The sequence below is a fragment of the Neoarius graeffei genome, chromosome 9 (assembly GCF_027579695.1).
Source record: "Neoarius graeffei isolate fNeoGra1 chromosome 9, fNeoGra1.pri, whole genome shotgun sequence".
NCBI lineage: Eukaryota > Metazoa > Chordata > Actinopteri > Siluriformes > Ariidae > Neoarius > Neoarius graeffei.
The window spans coordinates 68,481,699-68,491,638 of NC_083577.1; positions in this window are offsets into that span (position 1 = coordinate 68,481,699).

Here is a 9,940-nt window from a genome sequence, read left to right on the forward strand (position 1 = left end):
AATGATAAATTACGATATTGACTCAGACCTTATATTAAGTCTTTTTGACCAAAAAAAATTAATGCAGCTCAGTGCTGCTGTGCTGCCAGCAAGGTTTGTGATTTTCCTGAGTAATTTGCTCAGTTCCTTCCCTTCAAGGAGGTAAAATTCACCTTCTTTTGATCTGCATATTACACTAAACCACAGAAAACATCCCTCCAACATCTCCAAATTTTAAGCATCTTATCTGTCGAACTTTAGTAGCTTGCCTATTCTAATGCTATTTGAAGAGAAATGTGCTGCAAAGTCCATTGGGTGGAGTCAGACCTGATCCAGTCCCTCCTACCAGGGTGGAGTTGAGCCAAAAGTTCAGGGGTTGGAGAGAACAAACTGTATTTCAGACTGGTGTGTTTAATCTGTTGTTTTGTGTTGTATTACAGCATTGTATGAGTTAGGGGTTAGGCTTATAGGTGGAGTTGGATCAGATCCTGCTCCACCCAATATATTTTTGTTTCTGTAGTGAGTTGAGTAGAACAGTTTGGACAAAAACACAAAACTCTTGAAAGTGGAAACAAACCAGTGAGGCCACATCATCATTAGATTTGGCAGTGTTGTACAAGCAATGTCGAATACTTTGGAATAATTATTCCCACTCTAAGCTAGAACACTATGACCTCATACACTACCGTTCAAAAGTTTGGGGTCACTTTGAAATGTCCTTATTTTTGAAAGGAAAGCACTGTTCTTTTCAATGAAGATCACTTTAAACTAATCAGAAATCCACTCTATACATTGCTAATGTGGTAAATGACTATTCTAGCTGCAAATGTCTGGTTTTTGGTGCAATATCTCCATAGGTGTATAGAGGCCCATTTCCAGCAACTCTCACTCCAGTGTTCTAATGGTACAATGTGTTTGCTCATTGCCTCAGAAGGCTAATGGATGATTAGAAAACCCTTGTACAATCATGTTAGCACAGCTGAAAACAGTTGAGCTCTTTAGAGAAGCTATAAAACTGACCTTCCTTTGAGCAGATTGAGCCCATGTTTACATTAGACCGTATCAGCGGATCATCAGATAACGTTTTTAAAATGATTAGTGTGCACACAGCAACGCCAATACACGATTCGCGTGCACACAGCAACACCAATACACAGATACGCTCGGCTCCGCAGGCATCCTGCGCTCCAAATCACTCTGCCCTGAACAGCGAGTGCCCTCTGGAGGGTGCGCACTCCGGCCCTGTGCAGCTCACAGAGCGCGCGAGTGAAGTGCACAAGCTGTGATTCGGGACTGAGCCGCTGTGTGCGTGATCTCAGCGCATATCACTTACCACTTGCAAGTGGAAGGATGGCAAGCCTAAAGACAATCATAACTACACAATGGGCAGTATTTGCATCAGTATTTGCAGTATTTTCATACTTTTATACTCTTTAATGAAAGGTGATGCAAGGCGGAAGTCCGCGCCGTTTTTCAGCAGTTGCGTCACATGACCAATGCCAGCGAATCAGGAAGGTGGATGTCACAGTGACGTTGTCCAATGAGACGCCAGCTAGAGCTCAGCACAGCGTATCCGCGTATTCTGAATGTTTACACAGCACCGGAGCTGGCACGATCTGGATTGAATACGTGGACCCTGGCGGATTCCCGTTTCCCGGCGTTTCCAGGTGGTTTAATGTAAACGGACAGTGCATCCGCGAAGAAAACGAGACAGATACGGTCTAATGTAAACGTAGCCTGAGTTTCTGGAGCATCACATTTGTGGGGTCGATTAAATGCTCAAAATGGCCAGAAAAATGTCTTGACTATATTTTCTATTCATTTTACAACTTACGGTGGTAAATAAAAGTGTGACTTTTCATGGAAAACACAAAATTGTCTGGGTGACCCCAAACTTTTGAACAGTAGTGTGTGTGTATATATATATATATATATATATATATATAACCTGGTGACTTGTCCAGGGTGTACCCCGCCTTTCGCCCGTAGTCAGCTGGGATAGGCTCCAGCTTACCTGCAACCCTGTAGAACAGGATAAAGCAGCTAGAGATAATGAGATGAGATGATGTATACATTATATGGAAACTGTTTCTTAGCCCTATTTTTGGAAGTTTGCACAGTCTAAACGAACATTTCCCCCTGAATCCCAAATGTCGTTGATCATTGAAGAGACATTTGGTGTCCAAAGTTTGCTTCTTTGGTTTTGTACTGGTGTATCAAGATTAAAAAACAGGGAAAGCTTTTAGCTATCAGCTCAACTTTGTGCAAACTACATGTACATATCACCATATATTCATCTCAAAAGAAATCATTTGTACATGAACAGTTTTATGAAATAGCAGAATAAGGCCATGTTCTGCCTCAGCAATTCATCCACTGAGTCACACGTCCTTCTGATATATGATGTTTGTGTGGAGTGATTATCAAGGTAAGTGCTGAGGAAGAAACTGATTTGGCTGCTGTTTTTTTTTTAAATCCATGTACATTTATACAGGTATCAGTGCATCATGCTTAAGTCTGTTTGATATTATTGAACTTCTCAACATTGTTTGAGGCAAAGATAAACTGGTAGTTGTAAGCCTGCCTTACTTTTTAGCTCCATTATCCTGTATGAATGGACAGATGCAAACCTCAGACACTAAACATGTCAGGACTCACTATATTTGGACACATCCATCCATTATCTGTAGCCGCTTATCCTGTGCAGGGTCACACAGGCAAGCCGGAGCCTATCCCAGCTGACTACGGGCGAAAGGCGGGGTACACCCTGGACAAGTCGCCAGGTCATCACAGGGCTGACACATAGACACAAACGACCATTCACACTCTCATTTACACCTACGGTCAATTTAGAGTCACCAGTTAACCTAACCTGCATGTCTTTGGACTGTGGGGGAAACCGGAGCACCCGGAGGAAACCCACACGGACACGGGGAGAACATGCAAACTCCATACAGAAAGGCCCCTGGGCTCAAACCCAGAACCTTCTTGCTGTGAGGCGATGGTGCTAAACACTACACCACCATGCTGCTACTTGGGTACATATGTACTTTTTATTATTCCATCCATCCATTATCTGTAGCTGCTTATCCTGTTCTACAGGGTCGCAGGCAAGCTGGAGCCTATCCCAGCCGACTATGGGCGAAAGGCGGGGTACACCCTGGACAAGTCGCCAGGTCATCACAGGGCTGACACATAGACACAGACAACCATTCACACTCACATTCACACCTACGGTCAATTTAGAGTCACCAGTTAACCTAACCTGCATGTCTTTGGACTGTGGGGGAAACCCATGCAGACACCATGCAAACTCCACACAGAAAGGCCCTCACCGGCCGCTGGGCTCGAACCCAGGACCTTCTTGCTGTGAGGCAACAGTGCTAACCACTACACGACTGTGCCGTCCCACTTTTTATTATTATTTTATTTTATTTTTATTTATTTATTGCCTGAACTACACCCAGTTTAAACTCAGGAAAGCTTGTTAATTAGCTGAAGAGGCAAATCAGGTGTATCAAAGGAGGAATAGTAAGAAAAACCTGCAGCAGCATGATTGGGAAACACTGGAGTAGATTATTATTTAAACAGGAGGAAATAATTTCTGGAACCTTTAAAAGTTTGTATTCTGTATGATGTTTTACTGAGGACGCTGCTCCTAGCTGACAGAGAACAAATTGTTTTCTATCCAACCAGTATGGAAGAACCCAACAAGAGGTAACTGGTATTTCAACATCAAAATGGTCATGATTGGTTTTCTAAGCATCTGGACTGCTTATTCAGCCTCCTGTGTGGTACCATTTGCACTGGACCACCACAGAGATCTTGAACATCTTAACTGTAGTTATGGATTAAAGGGGGCATTTACAATGTTGGAAAGAGTTTTAAGAATGACTCAGAAACAAATGTGATTTGCAATATCGCTATTAGTGGATTGTGAAGCATGGTGGTGTAGTGGTTAGCACTGACGCCTCACAGCAAGAAGGTTCTGAGTTCAAGCCCAGCAACCAGCTTGGGCCTTTCTGTGTGGAGTTTGCATGTTCTCCCCGTGTCCGTGTGGGTTTCCTCCGGGTGCTCCGGTTTCCCCCACAGTCCAAAGACATGCAGGTTAGGTTAACGTAGGGTGGCCTTGGGCTGAGGTTGGGCTGAAGTGCCCTTGAGCAAGGCACCTAACCCCCAACTGCTCCCCAGGTGCTGTAGCATAGCTGCCCACTGCTCTGAGGATGTGTGTGCGCGCACATGTATGTGTTCACTGCTTCAGATGGGTTAAATGTAGAGGACAAATTTCACTGTGCTTGAGTGTGCATGTGACAAATAAATGCTTCATCTTCCCTTCATGATACATTTTAAGATTTCCAGTCCAGAAATGAGCGACTAGCTCCGCCCACAGAACAGAGCTGTTCAGCCTCATCCGTTTTCCACAAAAAACAATCCACAAGGCGTATGTATTTTTCCAAAATGAAAAACAGTAGCAGTACATGGTTAGAAGGGAATGCGTGTATTTATTTATTATATTTTTATTGCAGGGGAGGCACGGTGGTGTAGTGGTTAGCGCTGTCGCCTCACAGCAAGAAGGTCCGGGTTTGAGCCCCGTGGCCGGCGAGGGCCTTTCTGTGTGGAGTTTGCATGTTCTCCCCGTGTCCGCGTGGGTTTCCTCCGGGTGCTCCGGTTTCCCCCACAGTCCAAAGACATGCAGGTTGGGTTAACTGGTGACTCTAAATTGACCGTAGGTGTGAATGCGAGTGTGAATGGTTGTCTGTGTCTATGTGTCAGCCCTGTGATGACCTGGCGACTTGTCCAGGGTGTACCCCGCCTTTCGCCCGTAGTCAGCTGGGATAGGCTCCAGCTTGCCTGCGACCCTGCACAGGATAAGCAGCTACAGATAATGAGATGAGATAAGATGAGATGAGATTTTTATTGCACATATTATTCAGCAGAGGGCTCTAGGATTAAGAAACTTGCAATTTTCCTTTTTTATTTTGTTTGTTTTTACACACCCTGGAGGCCAATTGGCCTGTCAATTACCAGCCTCTTACAAAGCTGTCTGCATGCCGTCCATCTTGAGCACACTTCATCTAACACCAGCTTGCTACCCCTCTCACAGCTTCACCAGACATTCACAGCTATGGGAAATTTAGAGTATCTAGTTAAGTACATGTGTTTGGACTGTGGGAGAAACCAGAGCACACCCACAACATGGGGACAACATGCAAACTTTACACAGAAAGGCCCCCGTCAGCTGTTGGGCTCGAACCCAGAACCTTCTTGCTGCAAGGTGACAGCACTAACCACTGCACTACTCTTTACTTTTAATAACTGACAAAATTACAGTGCCTTTGAAAATCATGCTTTTTAACCATCTGAAGATAATACTTAAGAAGTGATTTAAACAAAAGGGATAAACATGACAGGGTGTGCTAATAAACCTGTGTGAGTGGCTTTTTTTAAAATCATATATGTTTAAAAATATCTTCTGAAGTAACAACAATTTTGAAATGTAGGATAAAAATGATTATTGTGCTTCTTTTAGACCAACCTAGGCAAGAAGACTAGCTAAATACACCCATAAATGCCATCAATAATATAGTTAACCTTGAACCACAGTAACAAGCTTCACAGATGCCAAATCTCTCACAAACAGGCAAAATTAATATTCGGATTACATTTACTGTCAACTTTTATACTGGCTTTCATTCCTCTAACTTTTAATATGATACTTGAAGGGCATGGTATGGGTGGTTGTTGTTGTTTTATCTATCTTTTCCAGATGTGGTGGCGCCTCCACTGAAGCCTGTAGCTGCAGGTGAGTAAAATGACTGGGCAGTGAGGTCTGTACAGGATGCATGTGTACACACAGTAACAGGTACAATATTTGCAGTGTTGCAGTCTAATATAATTTAAGACATGATGTTATAATTGTCATTATGAAGGTGATATTATTTAAAGCCAATGTAATTAATTCATCTTTTTTTAAGTTTATTTCAAACATGTAAAAAGAAAACTAGACACAAAAGCAAATGGACATTCAACCACAGACAGACATAAAAGGCACATAAAAAAGGACAGCAAGACACACAATGATTTACTTTCCATATTCGAAAAGGAGTGGGAAGAAGTATAAACTTATTTAATCCCACCCTCCATCCATCCACTATCTGTAGCCGCTTTATCCTGTTCTACAGGGTCGCAGGCAAGCTGGAGCCTATCCCAGCTGACTACGGGCGAAAGGCGGGGTACACCCTGGACAAGTCGCCAGGTCATCACAGGGCTGACACATAGACACAGACAACCATTCACACTCACATTCACACCTACGCTCAATTTAGAGCCACCAGTTAACCTAACCTGCATGTCTTTGGACTGTGGGGGAAACCCATGCAGACACCATGCAAACTCCACACAGAAAGGCCCTCACCGGCTGCTGGGCTCGAACCCAGGACCTTCTTGCTGTGAAGAGACAGTGCTAACCACTATACCAACGTGCCGCCCCACTTTTTATTATTATTTTATTTTTATTTATTTATTGCCTGAACTACACCCAGTTTAAACTCAGGAAAGCTTGTTAATTAGCTGAAGAGGCAAATCAGGTGTATCAAAGGAGGAATAGTGAGAAAAACCTGCAGCAGCATGATTGGGAAACACTGGAGTAGATTATTATTTAAACAGGAGGAAATAATTTCTGGAACCTTTAAAAGTTTGTATTCTGTATGATGTTTTACTGAGGACGCTGCTCCTAGCTGACAGAGAACAAATTGTTTTCTATCCAACCAGTATGGAAGAACCCAACAAGAGGTAACTGGTATTTCAACATCAAAATGGTCATGATTGGTTTTCTAAGCATCTGGACTGCTTATTCAGCCTCCTGTGTGGTACCATTTGCACTGGACCACCACAGAGATCTTGAACATCTTAACTGTAGTTATGGATTAAAGGGGGCATTTACAATGTTGGAAAGAGTTTTAAGAATGACTCAGAAACAAATGTGATTTGCAATATCGCTATTAGTGGATTGTGAAGCATGGTGGTGTAGTGGTTAGCACTGACGCCTCACAGCAAGAAGGTTCTGAGTTCAAGCCCAGCAACCAGCTTGGGCCTTTCTGTGTGGAGTTTGCATGTTCTCCCTGTGTCTGCGTGGGTTTCCTCCGGGTGCTCTGGTTTCCCCCACAGTCCAAAGACATGCAGGTTACGTTAACGTAGGGTGACCTTGGGCTGAGATTGGGCTGAAGTGCCCTTGAGCAAGGCACCTAACCTCCAACTGCTCCCCAGGTGCTGTAGCATAGCTGCCCACTGCTCTGAGGATGTCTTTGAGGATGTCTTTGGACTGTGGGGGAAACCAGAGCACCCGGAGAAAACCCACGCGGACACGGGGAGAACATGCAAACTCTGCACAGAAAGGCCCTCGCCAGCCACGGGGCTCGAACTCGGACCTTCTTGCTGTGAGGCGACAGCGCTAACTACAACACCACCGTGCCGCCCCCACGGTCAATTTAGTGCCACCAATTAGCCTAACCTGCATGTCTTTGGACTGTGGGGGAAACCAGAGCACCCAGAGGAAACCCACGGGGAGATCATGCAAACTCCACACAAAGGCCCTCGCCGGCTGCTGGGCTCGAACCCAGGACCTTCTTACTTTGAGGCGACAGTGCTAACCACTACACCACCGTCCTGCCCCCTTATAAAAAACATTTCTTTGTATTTCTAAATAAATCTTGCTCACCTCTGCCAGAATAGTTTTATAAGCAACATTCAAACACTCACAGCCCAACACTGACAGACATTTAAGTGTTGTTTTTGTCTAGCTAACGATGTTGTGTAGGCCTACATTAAAAAGCTACCATTTGGAAGAACAACTTTTTTGTGGAGATACCAGATTAGTCCAAAATCTCTCAAGTAAAGTAATTATACTTCAGGCATTAAAGCCACCTTGGTAGTTTCCAAGCCTTTTACAGCCCCCAGGTCTGTCTAGCTCTGAAAAGCCACACTGATGTTTACTGAACTTATCCTGTTCTGGACACATCCTTTTCCAGTGCAATCTTCGTTTTCCTAAGTGGTTCTGTTGAATAACCTCTCATTAGCAATAGAGTCTGCAGCTTTTATAAGCAACGTACAATTTAGCAGAGAAGATTTTGGGCCTTGCTTACAAACAACTGTAGTCATTTGGTTCTGGGATATGAACTCACAACTATCTAGTCTAGTCATTCATGCAAAGTAGTCAGCACTGAGCCACATGGACTACCAGTGTACAATATGTATAATTGACAGGCAGAGGGCCTCCTCCTTGCTGATTGGTTCATATAGCGAGATCATGCTTAGTCATGGACATTTTATTCTCAGAGCATCTATTTTAGTGACGGCTGTCAGGATGTGAAGGCAGTGTAGCTGCAACGTTCTTTTAAATGATTCCAGTAAATTTAAATATATCGAGTGATCCTTCATTTCAAGCTAACTTGGCTTACGAAATGTGTTTGATGTGGAATAGAAGACTGGCAACTTGTACCATGGTTACCGTAATACAGAGACAGAGCTGGACGATGTGTTGTTCCTGCAGAAGCAGCTGACTCACTGTGAGCTTGGCACCCACCAGTCGCTCTCACCAGCCAAACCAGTGCCCCGCCTTATGTGGCTGTTTCAGTGCCTTATTCCCTGGTTAGCTGATTATGGAGCCTCATATGAATTATATTCACTGAATGCTGTCATTGTATTGCTCTTGTATCACTTACTGTGTAGATGCACTGTGTGCAAGTTTCCTGTATGGAGTACCCCAACGTGGACATGAAGGTTGTATGTCAAGAGCAGAAGAAAGCCTTCTTCAACCTAAAGAGGAATCTGCAGGATCCTCAGTGTTGTTCAGGATTCTAACATAATAATGATCTGTAAGATAAATCATGACAAGGTGTGCTGATTGAGTACAATAGCCTGGAACATGTGTTAAGAGCGGCAGCATGGTGGTGTAGTGGTTAGCACTGTCGCCTCACAGCAAGAAGGTTCTGGCTTCGAGCCCAGTGGCCAACGAGGGCCTTTCTGTGTGGAGTTTGCATGTTCTCCTTGTGTCTGCATGGGTTTCCTCCAGGTGCTCCACAGTCCAAAGACATGCAAGTTAGACTAACTGGTGGCTCTAAACTGACCATAGGTGTGAATGTGAATGGTTGTTTGTCTCTATGTGTGAGCCCTGCAATGATCTGGCGACTTGTCCAGGGTGTACCCCGCCTCTTGCCCATGGTCAGCTGGGATAGGCTCCAGCTTGCCTGCGACCCTGCACAGGATAAGCGGCTACAGATAATGGATGGTTGGATGTGTTAAGAGCTTTTCTCTTTAAAAATAAGTAAACTTGACTAAGTTTAAAAAGCTTTAAGATATTCTTCATCAAGAGATATTTTGTGGTGATTTTTAAACATCTCCAGTCTGCTTTAATTTTATTTCTGCTCTCAGTAAACTCCAGAAGAAAGAGCTCTTAGAAGGAAGTGACACACTCTCACCATATGCTGTTTAGTTCTCTGAACTGACCATCCTGATCTCTCTCTCTCTCTCTCTCTCTCTCTCATATGCTGCCTTCTTTTTCTAATTTTCCATCTTGTTGTCCAACATGATGATGTGTCAGGGATAAAAGCAAACTGCAGAGCTACTTCTCGTTTTTCCTTGAGACATTTGTTAGAAACACTCTGCACTTCTTCTTTTTCTTCTTTCGGCTGCTCAGGTTAGGGGTCACCACAGTGGATCTGTTCCGAATAGGTTTTACACCGGATACCCTTCCTGACGCAAGCCTCCTCAGTCTATCCAGGCTTGGGACCTGCACTAAGTATGCACTGGCTTGTACAACCCCAGTGGCTGGGTATTTTACCTAACCTGCATGTCTCTGAACTGTGGGGGAAACCGGAGCACCCCTAGGAAACCCATACAGACACGGGGACAACATGCAAACTCCACACAGAAAGGCCGTGGGGCTCAAACCCAGAACCTTCTT